Source organism: Lagopus muta, chromosome 1 (assembly GCF_023343835.1).
Source record: "Lagopus muta isolate bLagMut1 chromosome 1, bLagMut1 primary, whole genome shotgun sequence".
NCBI lineage: Eukaryota > Metazoa > Chordata > Aves > Galliformes > Phasianidae > Lagopus > Lagopus muta.
Genome location: NC_064433.1, coordinates 163,927,346 through 163,947,218, shown reverse-complemented (window position 1 = coordinate 163,947,218; position 19,873 = coordinate 163,927,346). Strand labels below are relative to the sequence as shown.

At 43.2% G+C, this 19,873-nt stretch overlaps 1 protein-coding gene across 7 annotated transcripts in view; it reads left to right on the top strand.

The window, feature by feature from the left end:
* ELF1 (E74 like ETS transcription factor 1) overlaps window positions 1-19,873 on the top strand; it is an 85,485-nt gene that overhangs the window by 5,456 nt on the left and 60,156 nt on the right. Inside the window, exon 1 of one of the 7 annotated variants that reach the window (XM_048932785.1) lies at window positions 13,260-13,384. The exons of 3 other annotated variants lie outside the window; for them this stretch is intronic. The gene's annotated coding sequence lies outside the window, so the exon portion shown is untranslated. Of the gene's footprint in view, window positions 1-13,259; window positions 13,385-14,528; window positions 14,551-14,620; window positions 14,988-15,055; window positions 15,134-19,873 lie in introns of those variants that run through there. 3 more of the 7 variants (XM_048932835.1, XM_048932800.1, XM_048932834.1) reach the window with 3 other exon arrangements.

Sequence of the window (19,873 nt, the reverse complement as noted above, 5' to 3'; positions counted from 1 at the left end):
CACCCTCCCCTGCAGCACCTCGCTGCCCTTGGCCAAGCCTCTCCTGCTGCTAGATCTGCAGCTGCAAGCAGATGGGCACAATGGAGATGAGGATGTGGATGGCTTGGCAGTGCTTAGGACCAGCAGTTGCTAAAACAGCAGTTATGGCAGTGAAATCAGTTTGTAACCTGAAATGCACGACAAACGGCTCGAGTCAAGTGAAGTGTTAGCCACTGAGTTTCTTTTCTGATGGCTTCACAACAAAAAAATAATAATAAAAAAATCATTCTGTGATAAAACTGAAAGCTGAATTTGGCCTGGGAATTGCACTTGAGCCTAGATAGTTATGAGATGATGTTTTATGATCCCGTCATTCTTTTTAATGAACAGACACTTTTTTTTTTTCCCTCTGGCATCTATCTGAACCAGATTAAATGTACTTTAAGTATGAAAGTATTTCTTTCCTTAGAAATATTGTTGTGTCTGCTCTGGGGTGAACGGTACATAAAAGCACGCCAGGTTCTGATATTCAGTGTTTCACACAGTGGTCTTAATTTGGGCTTTTTCATTAATGTTTTTAAGTGTTCTCTGAATGCTGTATGTAACAAATAGAACTTTCTGTACAGAATGTCATTACTGGACAGTTTCCTATTGACAAGAACTGAAACTTGAGAAGCCTAAGTTCTTGTAAATCAGTATCTCTACTGAAAGACACGCATGCAAGTATTTCTACTTACTTGGAAATCCTTAAGTACTAAGGTAGTGATCTCAGATGTGATTTCTGAAAACACCATCCTTGGCTGCTGTATTGAGATGCGTTTTTGTGAAAAGAATTCAAATAAATTCATCTGTGCTTTGGTCCCTGTGCTTATTGCTAACGTTCACTGAAGGTAATGATGATGCTCTATTGGCCACCAGCTGGCACAGAGTCTCACTCACTAAGAAAGTAACAACCAGGTGGGAAGAGTCCGGTGTTTAGGAGTTCTACTTCAGTCACTTGATAGATTTCTTTATCAAATAAAAAAGAAAAGCAAAGAATCAAAAGTAAATTTTGAATCCCCACTTCAGTGGGCCGGCAGTTTGTTATAAATTGTGTCATTATGGCAATAATAATGAATCTCATCACATGATGTCTGTTCTCAATTGCAGTCATGGACTGTAGCTCGCTGTCTCTTGATGTCTTATCGTGTCCTGTAATGTTTAGTGAGTTTTATTCCCTTGCTAGTTGTAAAATAGAACAGTATTTTAGTCAGAGGCTGAATAGTTAAGTGACTTACGTCTGTCTGAAGGACATATCAAAACTGAACGTAAAGCATTTAAATGAACGAGCTGCCTATCTGGCTAGTTGGTACCTAATAGAGCAAACTGTTGGTACACCTTGGTAACCAAATTAAAAAATGAGTGTAGCAGTAGTAGAACTGAGTTCTTTGCAAGGTTTTTTCCCTTTGCCAGCCCTCAACGTGACCATAATCAGGGTAGTGAAGGGTTGGGTGTTTCTATTGAACATATTATTCTGTGTCACATATGTGAAGACTTCCTTCTCAGCCTGTCGTCTGGCACAGCTGTGGCAGTGAAGACGTAATTCTGCCTGCTCCCTTGAATTGATTTCCTTTTCTTCTTTATGCACATCTACAGCACTTTTCGTTCCTCTTGTTTCACTGCTTCAGATTCACTGCCTACTCTGGGCAGCGTGACATCCCTGTCTCTTTTCTCCATTAATATAATAGTGATGTTAAGCAGTTGGTGTCTCATATACCTGGTCATACTGGCATTGATGAAATTTAATGAGGTGTTTCAATCTGCTTGACCTTGTTGTGTAACTTGTTTATGCCTAATGCATTCAAATAGGAAAACTGAATGTACTGAGTCCTGGTAGAAGGTTGTTCACATGGTAGCTGCTGCTGCAGCTTCTCTTTTGACATCTGTTGCTGCCTGAAGAGCAGCTGCCACTCCATCATTTTAAGGAATTCATGCATTAAGCTTGTATCAGGTGCTTGTGGGACATACTTGGGATCTTCATAGATGGACGTGAGGTTGGTTTACTGCCTTGAGAATTGGAACTGCTGGTGGGAAAGTGGTAGGATTCCACAGCTTGCTGCAGACCTTCTGAGGCTGTTAAAACAGGGTTGAATAGCATCCTGGCATCTGTTTTTCTTGCTTTCTTTTTGTTTTATTTTTCAATTTTTGTTAAAAGATGCTGCGTAAATGGGGAAATTCGATGGGAAGTGACCAGGTCTCTCAATGTTGATGGAGAGAATGGCAATAGATACATCAGTTTTGCAGGAAACTGAAAGAGCCCACTGCCACCAGTCTGAATTATCAAAGAGGTGAGAAAAGGTCATGCTGCCCTGTGGCATAGGATTTGCTGTTCTTAAAATATATGGCAGAGGAAGTGGTTACTGTCTGTAAAAGCACACAAAAGTAGTCACAAAATGGATGGAGACAGTGCTCAGCATTTATATGCCAGTGCAGGAGCACTGATGTGACGTAGTGTGATAATAATGTGTGATATAAGGAGCAGGGTTTCTGTTTCTTTCCTAAAAAGAACATAGCCCAGCGAGGTTTAAAGCTCCTAATTTTTTAGGGGGAATCAACTAATATAGACATTAAACATACGCAAACTGAGTAACTGAATACAGACAGCTGAATGCATTCAAGCATCTGTAGATTATCTTTCTCCTTCAAGACTAAGGAAGATTGTTCCTTATCATTTGCACTGAGTGAAATGGCAGTGAGAGGCAGAGCTCCAGCATCTTCTCAACCTGGATTCTGAGCCTGTGCCTTCTCTCCTGTTTTGCTTTGCGGCTCCCATGTTCCAGAAGCACGTCCAGAGCCTGGATACTTCCAGCCGTGACTTTTTCCAACAGACACAGTGTGTCTCACAGATTTGTGCCATTTTTATTATTATTATTGTTTTTTACTTCCATGTTTCCTTCAAAAAATAGGGGTCCCCAGCACCTGCTTACCTACATGCAACTGTCTTTCTCTGGAGGCCTTAAGCATCCGTCCAAAACCTTTAGGAGATGGTTTTGTAGTCATGGAAATTAAATGTGTGAACAGATTTAGTCTTTAGGGTTTATAAAAATTGGACTACGGCTTTATCAAATTTAGTTTTCAAATGTTAATGTTACAGGGTAACAGGTACTTCCCTACTGTTACAAGTGTGGTGCTTGAATAAGTGAATGGATGAGCTGGCTTCTCACCATAAAGGTACTGTAGTCAAGATAGCGAGAGCCAGAAATCTAGTATTCTTTTCTTGGCAAATGGCCATTTGTGAGATTGATCCAGCAGACATCTATTGATGTTAAACGTTTTTCATTTCCTTGTGATCAGATTTACTTTTATCGTTATCATAGTTTTTCAGAGAGGATGTGATTGCATCGTTATGTACCGCATCCTAGGTGAGTTATTGCAAATGTGCTGCCAAAAGCCTTGAAAGAGGTTTTTTGGGCATTCTAAAACCAAAACCAGAGAATTGCCACAACGTGTTTTCAGGGAGTCGTTTGCTTGAGAGGTCAACCTGTTTCTTTCTGTGAGAAAGCATTAGCTTTTGTACGTGTTGTGTTTTGTCCCTTGCAAGTGGAAGTTTGTAGTCTATTGCTTTTGTCGGTAGTGTGTGACTAAGAGCTGGAAGGTCAAATCATAGAGTGGGCTCTTATTGTTAGCCCCTTCATTTTCAGGTTTGGTAGCATGTATGTTAAATTTGGTGTACATTACAAATATATATATATATATACATACACAGCCATATACTGTATGTACATATACACTACGTATACAGGTACAACCTGTGCAGTAATTTTGGGAGAATACTTTCGGGCACCCAAAAACCCATGGTGACAACTGACAGGGCAGCATTTTCACACCGTGCTGTTTTGGATATAAGGGTAAGGGGAATGGCCTCGGATTAGTGAATGTCATTGCCTTATTTAAGGCTTGTCTGGTTAATAAGCCAGTGTCGTATGATGTTGGACAAGGTGGAAGGCTGATATGTGAAACATTGAGAGCCTGGTTATAATTTTCTTTAGTTAGGTGGAACTAACAAGGAGAAAGCAATGCATTAACACACATTATTCCCTGCTCACCCTGGCTGCGTACACTCGCTTGTCTCTTGGTGCTGGTGGCATTGCTGTTGGATGTGCAGAGGCTGGTGCATATTTCCTGTTTGCAGCCTGGGCTGCTAGCTGACATTAAATGGTACAAGTGAGTTTTCCAATGTGTTATATAAATTGTTTCATAACTCCTGTTCCTCCAGATGTGACTTCTGCCAAAATGTGCACATATGACATACACATGTAGCTTTAAAAACACCCACTGGGTAATGACTCTTGCTTGAATGGGATGGATGGAAATCATATTTTCAGAAAGCAGAGTCAAACCCTGGGATCAAACTCAGGTTATTTGGGATCTGCTAGGATAGCATCAGTCTGCTGCAAGCAATTCAAGATTAGTAATAAAGGAATTAAAGGATGCTTGTTTGGGGCAGTTGGTTTTCTCACAGAATAGAGACTAGCAGAGAGAAAACTTGGGCGAAGCAGCAGATGCTCAGCAGGCCTGAGGACGTGCAATTAACTAAAAAAACAACAACCAAAAGTCATTTTCTTTTCCCTTTATTATTCCTCAATGAGTTCATTGACAGCTGCCTTAAGAAAAGCTGTTTGTTTAGTCTGATGCTACTCTTCACTAGAGGTAGAAATATAGATTTCTGTGACACAGCCGCAAGTAGTGTGTTTTTGTCTGATAGGCAATGCTGGAAAACATTTCTAATGTGTCTTGCTAACAAGAGGGAACATCAAAGGTGAGAGTTTAAGAAATAAAGTTGGCTGCAAAGAAGGAGTGGGTAAAACTCTTGATGTCTGAGTGCTCTGCCAGCTAATATAGGTCTCGCCTGTCATTCCAGTATGCCTGGTGGGATGGTTTTACTGCTTCAAAGTTGATGAATCCTCAGTAAATGAATGGATTCTAAGGTTAAACGTTATGTACTGAGAAGCTAAATTCATAGTGCTGAGCTAAAGTAATAACCACTAATGTATAGCAGTGATTGTACAGTGCTCTGGGTGGAGCTCTGGGGATACTTAGTGTTTTATAAGTCTTGGGGAGATGCTGGGTTACTCAAGGAAACTTCTGAGCTCCCACCATTAAGTAAATGACCTCTGTTAGTGGAAAGCAGGAGAAAAATCACATACATGAAATCATGCCTGGTGCAAGATCCTCTCATTCTCTTGGGCTCTGGTTTTTTGATGTTGCTTTCGTGGCTGAAACCACAGACTGAAGACAGAGGATTCCTGTGAGGCTTTTGGAACAGTTTTCGTGGTAGCAGCAATTTTCTCTGAAATGGAGCCCGTATGCATGTATGCAACACTATCTTCCAGGTGTCTGCACCCCGCACTTCATTTTTATGGGCAGATAACAATAACAGAGGTGAAGGTTTGGTGTGACCTGTGATTTCCTTTAGGACTGCTCACCGGGACAAAGATCAGCATCGATGCAAGGCTTCTGTTTGTGCGAGCAGCTCAAAATGTAGCTGGGAGATCACAGTGTTGGCCTTCCAGCTGTCAGTTCCCCTTATCTGGAGCACCAAGCTCCCTGGCATCTTCCCTTTTGCTTTCCTGTAATCTCTCTCTCTCTCTATATATATATATGTATGTATTTACCTCTTCTCTCTTCTCCATGGTTTATGTATTTGTCGATTGACTAATGTAGCATCTATTTGGATAGGTAAGCCTCATACTGAAAGTATTGATTATTTCCTGAACAAGTAAGTAATCAGCTCATGTTTCTAACTGAATGCTCTTTAATAGCCAGTTCTCTATCTGAATGGTTTGCAATGGAAAATGTATTTATTTCAGTGAGCTTACTTTTTTGCACAGCTCATGCTTTTTTCTCCAGCCTCTTCAAGATAGCAGTCTTTTTCCACTAATTACAGCAGCTGGAAGAGTAGTAATAAACACACTTTTCCTTTGTGTTCACATCCTCAGTGTTGCCACAATATTCTGTATTATCCTCGTAGCTATCTGAACATATTTGTGAAGCTTGACCTTTTCTAAAAGGTAGTGCTTATGTATATTTGCCTTAAATCATAGAAACATAGGATGGTTTGGGTTGGAAGGGACCTTTGAGATCATCAAGTTCCAACCCCCTGCTATAGGCAGGGACACCTCCCACCAGACCAGGTTGCTCACAGCCCCATCCAGCCTGGCCTTGAATGCTTCCAGGGAGGGGGCATCCACAGCCTCTCTGGGCAACCTGTTCCAGTGCATCACCACCATCACAATAAAGAACTTCTTCCCACTCTGTAGCCTAAATCTACTCTCTACCAGTTTAAAATCATTTCCAGTCGTCCTGTTGCTACTTGTCCTTATAAAATGTCTTCCCCTAGCTTTCCTGTAGGCCACCTTCAGGTACTGGAAGTCTGCTATAAGGTTCCCTTTTAATTCTGTAAATGAAGCTTGCTTCTGTGTAGGATGTCAGCAACGATGCCTTGCCTACAGTTGCAGAACAAAGGACAACAGCAGTTGGAAGAGGTGCTAACAGTTCTTCATTAGACTAGAGCTGTGGAAAATGTACCAGCCGCTCCTGTGTGTGCATATGCTGGATGCTATTTGTTACTGTCTGAAACACAAATGTGGATAAATAGTTCCATGGTACTTATTTGAGATATCAACAATAATTTCCTGTAGCACGGCTGGCTTTCTGGGGCTATGCAGCCTCCACAGCCTTCAAAAAAAAAATAATGAAAAAGGCAGCTGCAAAAGCACAGCGTTGGGTTCAGAACTGCCTGGCTAAGGGCGGTGCCTGGCTGCTCTCCCTTATGAGCGAGTTGGATGGGGAACATTACGAACCCTCCCCCTGTCCTCTCTGTCTGTATAAAGGCCAAACAATAATAGTAGTACTAACATTGTCATGCTCTAACCTCTGTGCCTGTATGCTTGTCTCGGGCTACACCAAATACTTTGTCTGTGAATAACAACATTCCTTGCATAGAAACTTTTTTCGACTCTAGACCTCATTCTTGATTTGATTTTTATGCTGATAAATATAGACATGAAAAAAATCCAGTGTTCAACACTGGGTTGCTTTTTTTTTTCCTAGTATGTGTTTATTATTCATGACTGTGTTGCAACATCCGAAAATGTAATAAGTGACTCACAGTATGAAAAAAGGAAAAATAGAGTTATGGCTTTTTAATGGGGATTCCTCAGTGGACTACAGAGTGTTCCAGTTAAGAGGCCACTGTTTGATGGTACCAAACTCATCCAGTCCTTGTTTTTGTGTTCCTTCTGTGTGCATTTGTAATGCAGTTTGGTGTATGTTCACCTTCCTTCACTTGTCTGATTATTATTATTATTGTCTTATGTTAAGAGTGAGAAGATTCCAACATTGAAATCAGCAAGAAACAAAAGATGATGATTAGCAATGGTTATTTGGTTGTGAGGTTTGGTTGGTTTTTGTTCTTTTTTTGTTGTTGTTCTTTTCTTCTTTTAGTTTTAGTTTTGTCTGAAAAAGAAAAGAACAAAGGCTAAGCTTACTTTAGCTGGCATAGTTGCATCTCTGACAGTTGTAGGTCATGTTTGTATTCGTACAGATTATCGTTGCAAGGACTCCTGAGCAAACGTAACTGTCGTGTTAAAGCAAGAGCTCAGGGGGAGTATGATCATAAGGGATGGGAAGCTCACCTTGTGGGATGCCTACTGATCCATTCAGGAATCAGTATTGACTTCTTTTGGAAAGATTGATTCGTATTCTTGGCAACTTGAACATTTCCTTTCACTTGCATGGTTTTGAATGGTGTCAGTTTCATTTCAGCTTGGTATCCCCTCACCTCTGTGTCTTGCACAATAGCAGAGAACTTACATTTGCTTACAAGCAAGCTGAGTACGAACCCATAGGTAGGTGACCTCATACTTGTCTTTCAAACTGGCTGTATACACAAGTGATAGTTGCCTTTGGAAAACCACAGATTTAGTATGATCTTACTGCACACAGGATTGTGTGGCTTTGTATAATAATAAAGGAAATTTTTAAAGGTTTTCCAGGGCTGTTACACATACCTCCTGAGAATTCAGCATAAAAGCACAGTACTTCTGTGCCCCTGTGGTCCTCTTGGGATTGTCAGTGATTGTTACCATGCAAAAATGAGGTCATTTTGGCTTTGCTTATTGCAAATATTAAGTAATGAGGAGTTGTAGAGAGGTGTTCTGTGTATAAAATGGCATTACTGTCACAATCTGTAATTACATTTGAGTGCTGTATGGAAATGCAGTGCCTTCCACCTTGTTTCTACTTGAGACTGAAAGTGTGGTTCCTCTGTTTTTTTTCAAGGAGTGCTCTTCAGAATAAAAATAGTAATAAAAGACTCAGAATTACCCATTTCTTTTCATAAAATAATTTCTCTGTCTGCTTATTTCTTTATTTCTCAGTCTTTCCATTAGATGGCTTATTTACTGTATGGCTCACAATGAGACAGGGGCTAGAGATGGTGCTTAAAGATAAAAGGGATACTTTTAGCATCCCAGGATGAAGGACTGGGAAGTAGTGAACTAGAAATGAGCTGTATTTAAAAATGTAGCACTCTTATTTGTCTGACTGGGATTAGTGAGAACAGTAGATGAGGCACAGTGATTTCTCCTGTCTGCCATTGAAGAAAGCCAAGTAATGTCACTTGCAATTTAAAAACATTTCAGATTGTGGTTTAATTTTCTCTGTTTCAACATTTTTGATGGATCTGAATTCTGCTGAGAGAAGTAGTGGGGGCTGTAAATTTGTTCTGACATTCTGATTTGCTTTGTTCTGACGTTCTGATTTGCTTGTGTGATTGCTTCTCAGTGGATTTTGAAGTGTAACTGACACCTGTCTATGTGTGATGGTGTCTATCTGCACTTTGCAAAACAAGTGTACAGACAGCATGAAGAGGAGTGATGGGAGAGAGTTGGGTCGGGTCAGAGAGCCATAGGTTAAGTGCCACAGTTCTTTCTCTCTGCCTGCATCGTCCTCTGGATAAAATGCCTCCACTTTATTTTTTATTTATATATATTTTTTTTCAGTGTGATTCTTAAGGTGAAAAATAACCTTTTGGGTGCTTCACTACCACCCACAGAAGGGAGGTCCTCTGTCTTTTGCTGGCTCTGCTCATCATAGCCTTTTCTGAGCTGTTTCAGCTTGCCAACCACAGAGAGCTGCTGCTGCTCCCCACCCACCCGTCAGCTTCCTGCCACATTAATGGGTTAAATTGGGTTGGTGGAAGGTTTAATGGGTACCGATTGGAGCAGAACCAGAGCAGGGAGAGGATGGGGAGAGAAAAGTGTGGCTGGGGGCTGGTGGAGAGAGGCTGTAGCATGTAACTTCTGATTGAGATTGGATCAGACATTATCTTCTGTCAGAGCTGTATTTACTGCCTGGATTTTTGCAATTCTTTCCCTCCTAAGTGTTTATCAGTTGAAAGGAGGGCACAACCACATTTTGAGCCATTCTCAGAAATACTGATAAGTAATGCTTCTCAGCAGAGGCAAGCCCATAACAAAAGGAGGAAGGAAGGGACTTAAGAGAGCAAAGAAAAATGACTATACAAGAAGATTTTCCTAAAGGCTTGTCATCTCTGGGATGTGACCTTGGAATACCTTAGAGGTAATCCAAGAAGACTTTGTGCAAAGCTGTGCAAGGTCGGGGGTTTCTGGCTGTGTGGGGTGCTGCTGAGCTGCTGGCAGAGGTACTTTGCCAAATCTGTGTTCATTGGGAGGCACTGGAGGCAAACTTGGAAGAGCAAAATGGGTGAGGTTAAAGCTCTCTGGTGCTTGGTTGTGAATCTGTTGCAGTCCAAGTGCTTCTCTCACCCCTTCCGCCACTTAGGCGTAATTTCTGGAGACTTGGAGTTTCCTTTCCTGCAAAAGGCTCTCTTGTGTATTTTGAAAGATGACGACATTTATTATCTGAAGGATTCTGATCAAACTTAGGATGACCACAATGCCTTCCCTCCCAGCCTATGAGAGAAGTAATGGCCTGTTCATGTGTGTTTTGTTTACTCTCACTTTTCCTTTCCTACAACGCAGCCAAAGTTTAGAAGATCACTACAGTGAATAAGTATTTTCCTTCAAATTTACTGTGTCCTGTATTCAACGTGCACTGGAACCGTACCTTTAAATTGCAAATTAAGAACTGATGGCTGTGTGTGCTGCACACTGAGTATCCAAAACTCTGAGTTCTGAATTTCTCCTTTGAGATTATTTTATTTCAATGAAACCTTTGAAAAATGCAAGAGGTTTGTAGGCAGTGATGAGAACTGTGTATCTGAGGTCCTGTAGCAGAGGCTTCTTCTGTGGATAGGAACAAATTACATCACAAGCAATGCAGTTTCTCCGTGTGTAAATATTTAGGTCATTATGCATTTGGCAGTGAAAGCATTGGGGGTTTCTATGTTGTGTGTGGCACCTACCCCAGAGTGAAGTGCCTATCTACAAGTTCCAGCTAAGGACAGAGATGCTGTAGTGTTAAAACATTGCAGGATTAACAGTACAGGTTCTTGGTGCTGTATACAAGGAGAAAGGAGAGTGCAGGAGATAGGGTGTGAGCTTCACATTTGGGTTGGTTCAAAACATTCAAAAGGCTGGTTCAAACACACACACATAGTTGATCTTGGGCATATGGCTCAGGTTTTTGTGCCAGGTGTGTAAATGGGATTATTGGTGCTTCCTTCCTCCAGGGGCACTTGAGATTAAATCTGTTGCAAAGCTTGAGATACTCAGGTCCTACAAAACTGAACAAATAGAAGTTTGTTAAATCCTGTTCTTATCCAGCATTGAGCAGGAGTTTTCCCTTCAGCCTCAAGAAGCCCTGGGCCAGTGCTGAGGGTGGGGAAGAGGTCTGTCCCCTCAGTTGCTGGTGCAGAGTTGCAGCATCTCAAGGCAGGATCGTGTGTCACTGCTGAATGTGAAACAGCAGCAAAATAGAAATCCTTCAATCTCAAGTCTCAGTCCCTTTTTTCGTCTAAGTAATATTTTCACCTCACCCGGTCTCCGTCTGAAAATGAAGGCTGGGAACAGGAACAAACCTCTCATTAGGCTCCTTTTTATGAGATTAAGTTGTCTTTCATTTCAGGTGGGTCAGTGGACCTCCAGAGCACTGTCTTGGGCCTGCCCTGGCCCAAGAGGTTTTACAGCACCATCTCCCTCTTGCAGACCTGTAGCTTTCAAAGCTGGATGAGGAGGGGAGCAATCACCCACCTGGGATATGAGAAGAGTAGAGGCTTCCCTGGAGGCCCAGCTGGCAAAAGATGTCCAGGCCCGCTCAGCCATGCTGCTTCCCTTCAGTGTGCATGGCTGTGGGAGCCAGGGCCAACAAAAGCTTGAAAATTTGATTGCACGTTATTTATTTATTTGTGCAGCGTTAACTTTTTCTGCTGGTCGCTTCCACTGCCCGCTTCGCTGTGTGGCTGCACAAATATTTGCACTGGGAAACAGCGGGGGGAGTCGCTTGGTGCAAGGAATATGCAGCCAGGACAGAGTGGAGAGTGAAGGCTGTTTGAATTGGCTTCAGCCATGCTGTTGGTCAGTGTCTAGCTATGTCTTCTGGGCAAATAGTGATCTGAATTTCATAGATATACTCATCCCAGCAATGGGCAAAGTCGCTTCTCTAAGCCAGGATTCTGCTTAGGAAAAAAAACTGACCAGTTCCGAGGTTGAACGCTCACCTGCATTATCTCTCACAAAATATTTTTACATTTTATGTATGCTTAAGAAAATACAGTCCTTCCAGATTCAGCCTAGAAATGGCAAAATGTCTGTATAGCTCGTGGCCGTATTTTGCTATGGAATGATTTTTCTATTTGGCTGATTGCTTGGCTAAGACTGTTGCTTTGTTTTTTCCTGTAAAGTGGAACTATTAGTCTGTCTTTAATAATTAAAATGGTGCTTTCCCTGTGTCCATGTTACAGTTTCCTTGAAACTGCTGTGCTACAGGGTTAGATTTCTCCCCGAAGTGCTCCAAGGGGTTTTGCAATGCAAGAAACAAATGTTTTCAGATGTAAGATTGTATTAGAATGAAGTTGCTGGAGAGGTGCAAAAGTGCATCTGTCATAAGAGGTGGAAAATACACAGTGTTAAAATAACGAGGCGTTTCTTCCACATGGTCTCTTCTCTCAACTGAGAAATACAAACAGGGATATATTTTGATAAAGAGCTGTAGTGAAGCTATCTAAGTAGTGACTTAACTGAGAACTGCTCAGCAAATAATGAAGAACTGATGCTGCTCTCTTGCTGTTATTTTTCTCAGGCCTTCCTCTACAGTAGGCTACAAAATAGCATGATAAAGTACATCTGATAAAGATGTACTGCGTTCTGCCTCCCAACCTTGCCTCTTGCTCTTTGGTTACACTCCTGTGTGCAGGATTTAGGTCCTTGTTCCATGCCACCACTATGACCAGCATGGTTTCCAGAGCAGAACGTTGGACTCTGTCCTTCTGGAAATGAGCTTAAGTAGAAAATGGCATGCATGCATCCTTCCCACCGAGACACAATGGAAGGAAGTCTGTGCCCATCTTCCATGTGTAGTGCTTTTGGGACTGAATTTCTGCCAGGCATTTTAATGTTGTCCATCAGTCCAAGTCGTGTGGATGGGGTTCCTCTGTGGGTTGGGTGACTGGGAGCACGGGTACGTTGGTTGGGTGTGTAATTGGCACCGTGTTTGAATTCAGAATGTGAGGAGCATATTGGGAGTTTAGTGGGGGATTCTCGGAAGCCTTGTGTGACATGCATGCCACTCCTTTCCCTGACTAAGAGGTTAAGTTTCCCTTGGCAACTTGGGCCCTCTGGCTTTCTTTTTTTTGGAGTTAACCAGTTTAGCGTGAGCAATACAGCAGGTAGGAAATAGCAGATGTTCTGCAGGAGTGTATTTATTAGCCATAAACGTGGCTGGGCACTGACACAGCCGGGCCCTCACCCTCTACCGAGGGACTTGCCGGGCACAGAAGGGAGCCAGGGAAGGGTACGCCAGGCGGGTCCTCTGCTGCCGGGGATGGAAGAGAAGGGCTTTTTGCAGTGGTTTGGAGGAAGCGGGGTGCGAAGGCTGCACCTGCACCGTGCCAACAGCAGGGGAAAAAAAAAAAATAAAATACATAAAAAGCCCCCCAGAAGTGAAAGAGGAGAATAAAAAGGCTCAGGTGGCAGCCGAGGCTCGCAGCGGGGCCGTGCCAGCACCACCTGCAGCCCGAGCCGGCCCGAGCGCAGCCGCCGCCCGGGGCGTGCCGAGCTGAGCTCCGCCGCGCCGCCCGGCCCCGCGGTGAGTCACCGGCCGGAGCCCGGGCACCACTTCCCCCTCGTCAGGAGCCATTTTAACTGCATGAAGCTGCGGGGCGGCCGGGGGCGCGGCGCCGCAGGCCCCGCTGCGAGGCGGCCCGGGAGCGGCGTGCGGGGCGGTACGTGCTGTCCTGGGGCGGCGGGAGGGCGGGCGGAGGGACCGAGCAGCTCCTCCGAGGGTGTGGGGCGAGGCAGGACCTATGCCGAGATGTTGCGGGGAGAACTGAGCCGCGAGTTAAAGCGCCGCTCAGCACACGAGAGCTGTGAGCACAGTGCGCGTCGCTTGGGGCGAAGCTCTGCGGCCGCTTGTTGACAGCAGCGCGCTTTAAAAAGCGCTTGCAGTTCGGCTGCGCTTCGGGCACGCCGTCGATTTTGAGACGTGTCAGTATCTGCGGCACGCTGCTGCTGCTCGTACTGCCTGGGTGGCAGCTCAGCCGCCTATACAGCGCACAGTATATTTCATCTATTGTGCGGATAGCTTTCAGAACTCCGTACGGCCCGGCACAGCTGGAGCCAGGCGCTGCTCCCACTGAGCACCTTTGCTGTGCCAACCCTAAGATGGCAGGGCCGGGCTGCCGAGGGCTCACCTCACACCTCGCCCCACTGCTCTGCTTGCTGCCAAAACGGCCGAATTTGGCTGCAGCTGCCGCGGGCTGGTTTTAAAATAGAGGAAGTTGAAATGTTCAGTATATAGAAACGGGCCGGTGCTCTCCTTTCCTGAGAAAAGAGATGATGAAAGTGGGGGTTGTGGATATGACAGAGGGACAGAGCAATTGTAAAAACGGGGTTAGCAGTGGTTGGAGCAGAAAAATCCTTGAGATGGTGCTCTGTCAAATTACTTTTCAGCTTTGGATGCAGGAAAAGTGCCTCGATGCCCTTAACTGTGTAGTTCTGAACTGGAGCACAGTACCTTGAAAAACAAACGAGTGTTTCCACCTTTTTTGTAGTTGGACAGAAACGTGCACTGATAGCTTTAGAAATTTGGGCCGGGTAAGTAGCTTTGGACCCCGTGCTCAGGGCTTTCAGTTCAGCTGAACGTCTTCTGCTTGGAAATGAGTGACAGGGAACTCCAGCTATTACACAGAGGGGAGTACTTTGCAGTTTCATTTGCTGTTTGAAGCCGATACGTGACAGTATAATGGAGTCTTGCTTAATGCTGTGATCGGTTACAGGGAAGGGAGGGAACGAAGGAGGGAGGCAACCATTAAGTACATGGTCATGTTTTGGGTGAGGCTGCTTTTGCTGCTTTCCACAATTCGCTCGTATCTTCCTTCTGCACCTTATGGTACGGTGTGTTTTTCCTGTCTTTGATTTTACGTTTTGCCCTTTTTTCTATCTTAAATCAACATTTTTTTTTGTATGGGCTGTGGGAATTTGCTTGGCGCGTTGTTTCACTCTGACAAATCCGCAGAGGAATTGATAAAGCGACAGAGGAACCACTTGGAAAGAAACCGTTTTGAGGAGGTGGTAGAAGTTTCTTTCTGAAGGGCTCTTTAACGGATTTGCATCTTCCGTTTTTGTCGTGTGTTTTATTTTCGGCTCTTAGGGCTGAGCTAACAATTGCCTGTTGCGCTGGCAGCCAACAGCACAAGCCTCGCTTTCTTCACCTCTTTCCTTCACTTCTTGTTCGTGCACCAGATCTTATCAAGACATCCAGCCTTAAAATTTCAAGCTGTCCCGTCCTTAGCTCCCAAGCCTCCACACCTTCTCTTGGGCAGAAGGGTAAGTGCTGCTGCTTTCCCTTGAGCAGGGCTCCGTGAAGGGGCAGTTCCTCTTTGAAGGCAAAGCTGCCATGTCTGTGCTGCTTGGCTGCTGAGCGAGGATGGCGCAAGGACCACGGAGGCTTCTGGGGAACAGTGGTAGGAAAGGTGATCTGAAATCCCTCTGAGCCTGATGGATACTGTCTTGAACAGGTCTTGTAGGAGGCAGATATGTGGGTTAGAAGTGAAAGAGAGATGGCATTTTTAAATTTTTTTTTTTAATTTTTTTTGTGGCTGAAGCCTCAATCTTAGGGAATCCCCTATTTTTTTTCCCTGTCCCTAAGGCAGGGATCTTTCTCTTTGGATAGCGTTTGGGTTTGTTGAGAGATGAGCCTTGGAAGCAGTATCGTTAGATGCCAGTTAATTTGGACTCTAGCTCCAGACCCAGGCTTTTGCAGAAATGCTGTTTTCTAATGTATTCTTTTTTTCATCTGTTGACTGATAGAATTGCTAAGTCCGTGATCTTGGCACTCAAGCAAGAAAAAAAAAAAATTGTGTGTACAGATTTTAAGAATGTTGTTGGCCTGGTAGAGCCTGATGTTTCAGTGTTTTTTTTACCCTTTGGACAATTGTGTGCTTAGAAAAACACAGGAGGTGTATATTCTCTTATTTCTTTTCAGCAGAGCTGCATTTGAGGGTGGGGAGACTCCAGGCACTCTGTGCTGTGAGCTGCTAGAAAAGGCTGCGGAACATAAATGCAAGATTTGGCTTTATATCAGTGAAGAAGCTTATATCTCTGAACCAACTTTTACTCCTTGAAAGCATTAGTAAAAGTTTCTCAGATTTCACTGGCAGATTGTGTTGTTTGCACTGACAGTTTGCTAACTTTTACGTTTTGTTGAGTGGTGAAGAGCAGCAAAGACTTTTCCTCCTGGAGTGATTCAGTCGAGGAGTGGCAGGAGGTGGTGTTGATGTTTCCAGCCGTGGTTGTGCTCCACTCTGTGAGCTGAAGCTTTGCTACTATGCACCAATGATTTATCGTGCTTATCCTTCTAATGCCACTGATGTGCTTTAGAGATTATTTGCTTTCTCAAATTGTATTTAAGTGTTCCTTCCCAGATAAAGTGTTTGACAGACTACGCGTGCTGAAATTAGAAGTCTTTGCTTATCATAAATCTGCAGCAGCAATATGAAGTGCTGTAGACTCTCTCCCTCTCTTGATATGAAGTGCTGATCTCTGAAGAGGTAAAAAAAAAAAAAAAAGATTTATTCTTCAGTATGGATCTGTCTGCAGAGCTTCCAGCTGTGTCAGTCTTTGTGCTGAAGGGATCCCATTAGATAGGGAGCCAAGTTTATGCATTCTTACCTTGATGTGTTTTAGGCCTTGACTACCTAATGGCTGTCTTTAGTGAGGAATTGTGTGGCTAGAGCTCAGGTCATTTATCTGTCCTTAAAGAGATCAGTCATCATGGGTCACATGTGACTTTGTTCTCAGTTAGGGTTTGAATGTGAAAATGATACCCATTTTGTTACCCTCCAGAGAACTTTCAACTCTCAAACCTGTATGTAAAAGTTATTTTTACATATTGTGGAAAAATGTTTTGCAGTTAAGATAATTTGCTAGGAATAGGAATACCAAATATATAGGTTGGACACTGTGGGAAAGTGTTGTTTGTAGAAGCAGGCAATGACACTCAATCCATCTATAATTAGACATTTTAGGCTATTTCTAGAATCCTCTATATTTAGCTAATCATCAACATTTCTGTGTGAATATACCAGATTTTTTTTTATTATTTTTTTTTTGAGGGATGTTTTGCACTTCCTGAGTGGTTACTGTTAGTGCCCAACTGTCTCATGGCTTCATTTGAGAGCTCCTAATTTGGGTTTACTTTATCCTCTCACAAGGTGGGGGTTCAAAGTGGGCTCGGCATAAATGTCTTCCCACACTCATTCAGAATTGGAAGAAGGGGGTCAGCTTGATTCAGATTGTTGTTTGCTGTTGTAAGAAGGAGAAAGTGTTAACATATATCATGGCTGCGTGCACCGTTTCATCATCCTGCATGTTTTTCTAGATGTACTTTTGTTTTACGTGGGACATTTTGACACTTAATGAAACCAGCAGGTCAGGAGAAGGCCACAGTGCTTTTGTGAGCTTTGTATCAGGTCACTTGTGCTGTTTTCCATTTTCAAGCTATCTCAGTTATTTGTTCAGTTTTGTATTACAGTTAGGGAAAGAAACGGCAAAATGTGATTGTGAAACTACGGTAACAACTTGTGATTCCTGGGGCTGACCACTGTCAGGCAATTAATGTTTAACTTGCTCTTCCAACCAGACTCAATTTCAAGTTAAAAGCAAGTTGATAAGGATACTTTAAGTTTTCTCCTCTTTGTGTGTGCCACGCGGAATAGTTGAGGAGCTAGAGAGTGATTTCCCAAGGATGTAATGGCATGAATTGTTTGTGGACGTTGTCTCTCCAACCAGAAGAGGCCCCTCTTTGGAACAGCCTCCCTGAAAGCACGAGGAGTTGCTTGCTGCCTGCTGAAGGCAAAATCTGGCCCTAGTTCTCGGAGGTGGCTGTTGCATTATCCACTCCCACTCTTGTTGTGTTTGCTGTGCTGTGCTGTTATTTTTTCCCCTCTCCAGAACCTCTGTAAACTATTTGCTCTCCTTGGCTCTTCAAAAATTGTAACAGTGCTGCAAATGAAGCGTGGGAGCTGAATAAGATTAGCTATCAAGAAAATAATGTACAAGTTTACATGCTCTGGTGGGGAGACTGCAGCAAGGCTACACAAATGGAAAGAATTCACTTCGCTGGGTGTGTGTGCCTCTGAATGAGCTTGTAGAGAACCCTGAGCCCAGCAAGATGCTCCAGGTGCCTTCCCTGATATGTTATAAAAGAGTGAAATCCTATGGTGGTGTTTTTTATTTATTTATTTTTTTGTTTCTTTGTTTTAATACTTCAATTTCAAAAAGAGAAAAGAAGGAACTGCAGAGAGGAAGTGTCTGTTGGGGGACTTTTCTTCTCTGCAAAGGTGGTTTCAGACATACAAAAATGAAACTTTCTGTGTTGAGAAGCGGTCTTGAGTTTGCTTGACTGCAAGGTAACCTGTGTAGCATTTGTAAAAGCGTTGGATCTCTTCTACTGGAAAAAGTGTATTTCTTCCAGTATCAGCTAAAAGCAACATTAAAATAAGTTGCTTCAGAAGCAACTAAGAGAACTATAATTTTAATTTATCTGAAGGGGCAACAATGTTGGAAGCCAATAATTTGGACTGATTAGAAATGGATCTTGGGGGTGTCTTCTGAGAGGAGAGCTGAGAAGGAAAGAACTATTGGTTGAAAACATTCCTAAATATGTACTTCTGGTAACTGTGTGTTTTTTCCATGTAATAGGATATGCGACCATTTGTTTTTATGAGAAGCAAATTATCTTTTAATATGATCCTTCGAATGAGCTCTATTAAATGTTTCAGCGGTAATGGAGTAGAAATAATTCAGGACAGTAACAAATGTCAGAAAGCTTTTGCCAAACTGCAAAATAAGAACCCCGTATCACAAATGTTTCGATTAGAAATAACAGTGCTATTTAGAGAAAAGATGTCATAGTTTTGAAGCCATGCAGCTAGACAGGATGTGTTCTGTGTTGTAATGTATATAATGTTTAAAGCTTCTCTTACGTGTGCCTTATCTTCCAGGGAGCTGAAGAAGCGTTTTGTTAGCTGTCAGGATTTGTAAACATCAGAAAAGAGCTGTGACATGATTATGTTGATCAACTGGGATTTGAAATATGTACCTTCGAGGAGGACAGTAGCGGTTACTAGCAGCACCGAGTAAGCTGAGTGAAATAAACACTGCCTTGTGAGGGGAGGCCGTGGGTCCATGTGAGATGCACAGGTGTGAACAGGAGGGAAAGAAAAAAAAAAAAAAAAAAAGAAAAAAAAAATCAGTTGGAAGTTTTGTTGGTTCATTTTTTTTGTTGCTTTATGTAAGAAGCTCTAGATGACAAGAAATCAGGAAAAAAGTTGACTGTGTTGTGAAAGCAGCTTGTGATTTGAAGGTTGGCAGAAGTCATGGTTGAAGAACGTGTTGTCGCACTGCCTGTCAGGACCAAGCTTGGTGCTTGTAGACAGGGTGCGGAGTTGCTGCTAGTGCTCGATGCTGTCTCTGGTGTCTGCACTGCTGGTGTGCAAGCTGAATGTGCTGGGACCTCACTGCAGCTGCTTGTTTTTACTCAGAACTGAAGGTTGCCTGCCTAACCACCCCCTTCGCAGCGCGGCCCATTAAAGCCACAAGGCAGTGGTTTGAGTGGATGTGCCCTGAGGCCCAGAAGGGAGCTGTGGAACCAAGCAAGTTTTATTCAGGTAGCGAACTGGCCTGGAGGTGATGGGTTGTAAAGCCTTACACCTCTCATTTAGCAAAGTGGCATCTACCCAGGCCCTTACTTGCCCTTGGGTTCTTGACTCAACGATAACCCGTACTCATTGAGCTCAAGTTGTGATTTTTAACTCTAGACATGTCTGCACACAAGCTAAACATATGTATATCAGTTTCGTTTAATTGTTTTAAATTTACTATTAGCTAAACTGCTGGAGGTGAGCGTGATCATGTCTGCATGTTTCTGTGGAGAGCATAATCGTGTCTAGATGTTTTTGTGGTGGAGGCTTTGGGGGTACCCATTCAGCTGCACCCATGCTGCTTGGGTGTACCACCTTCATTTTTCCTCTCTGATACCATAGTTTTCACCTTACGTTTTATTGCCTTCCCCTCCCATCCACAGTCTGAACTGTTTGTGTGTGCAATCCCTTATCTGGTTCAGCTGAAGCCAACCACGTTAGCAAATGAGGTGTTCAGGCCATGGGAAGGTGCCTGGCTCTTTGGCTGGGACTGATTTATGAGCGGTGGAG